This window comes from Seriola lalandi, unplaced genomic scaffold (genome assembly GCF_002814215.2).
Source record: "Seriola lalandi dorsalis isolate HSWRI2012SDOR001 ecotype SW California unplaced genomic scaffold, Sedor1 jcf7180002051248, whole genome shotgun sequence".
NCBI classification, from domain to species: domain Eukaryota; kingdom Metazoa; phylum Chordata; class Actinopteri; order Carangiformes; family Carangidae; genus Seriola; species Seriola lalandi.
The window spans coordinates 5,303-6,944 of record NW_019521801.1 but is presented as its reverse complement, the minus strand read 5'-3'; positions in this window follow the sequence as shown (position 1 = coordinate 6,944).

Here is a 1,642-nt window from a genome sequence, read left to right as displayed (position 1 = left end):
CTCTTTACAGTGTTTTATAAAATAAAATGATTAATTGATTACTGGAGAAAATAATAAGCAGATTAATCAATAATTAAAATGATTGTTAGCTGGAACCTAAACAACATAAACACAAACTCACTGTCAGATAGAGACAATTCAAATATCACAGTCAACAACAGTGAACAGTTCAGACTGTAACTGCACCTGACAGACTCTGGATCAGCACCTTAACAAATAAAAACAAGCAACATGATTGTCCCAAATAATGTCAATAACACTGATTTCAAAATAAAAGATGAGTCACATTATGTTTGATGTTCATTTACAGCAGAGCAGCAGGTTTTACTTCAGTGACTCTGATGTTTGTGTCGATGTCGATGATAAATTCTGGACGAACTTGAAAACATGATGAAAATGACACATGATGAAAAAGCAGAGCTGGATAATAAAACAAAGCAAATAGTAAAAATGAAGCATAAAGGTTGTAAAAGTCCTCAACCTGTCTCTTATACACATCTAGTTTAAACTACGTCCTGTCATCATCCTCTCTCCTCGACAGAAACAAAACCACATCTGTCAAAAAGATGATGCACTGGTTTAAAAGGTCAAACTCAGGGTCTCTGTTCTACAACACAAACACTGATACGATGATGAACACATGGAGGAAATGAGTCACAATCACAGCTCTGCCTAAAGGAACTTAATGAACAGTCATGATAAAAGATTAAAAAATAACAAATTGATATTTATTTTTAATTTTCTTCAGTTAGAGCAATAGAACCAGAGGCCTCAGAGATGGATCTTAGTGTATTTTGTATGAATCTACATTGTAATGTTCATCAAAATCTTTTTAAACTTACTTCTCCTGCGACACACGCAGACGACTCCAACAAGCACAAGTACAACAACAGCTAAAACAGCAACAATAACCCATGGAGTGAACACTCTGCTGTTTTCCCCTGAAAAACAGAAGAAATATAGAGTTAAACTCAGGATGTAAGTGTGAAGATGAACATGCTGCTAAAATACATGAGAACAAGTAAAGACATTTTTGCCAAAAGTTATTTTGATAATAAAAAAAGATCTTGAAATTATATAAAATCTCCAAAATATTTTCCATTGTACAAAAGGAATATAAAAATGTTTTCCAATATATGAATATTCACCCTGATTAAATTACAGTGTCTGCTCCACAGAGGTTTATATTCATGTTGTTTAAAACCTGCAGCTACAAGCTGAAATATGAACCTCACAACATGTTGGAGCTATTTGGTGTTATTCAGTTTAGTGTTTAGATTTCATTATTCTATTTTCATTTCATTATGATTAAATTTCTGTTAGTATTCTGTTAGTTTATCATTTTTGTAGTTTGGGTGTTTTGTTGTTATTTGTTTGTTTCATTTGGGCACGGTAGGGAGGCACCATAGGTTATATAAAGTTGTGGTCAAAAGTTTACATACACTTGTAAAGAACATAATGTCATGGCTCTCTTGAGTTTCCCGTTATTTCTACAAGTCTGATTTTTCTCTGATAGAGTGATTGGAACAGATAATTCTTTGTCACAAAAAACATTCATGAAGTTTGGTTCTTTTATGACTTTATTATGGGTTAACAGAAAAAGTGATCATATCTGCTGGGTCAAAAATATACATACAGCAGT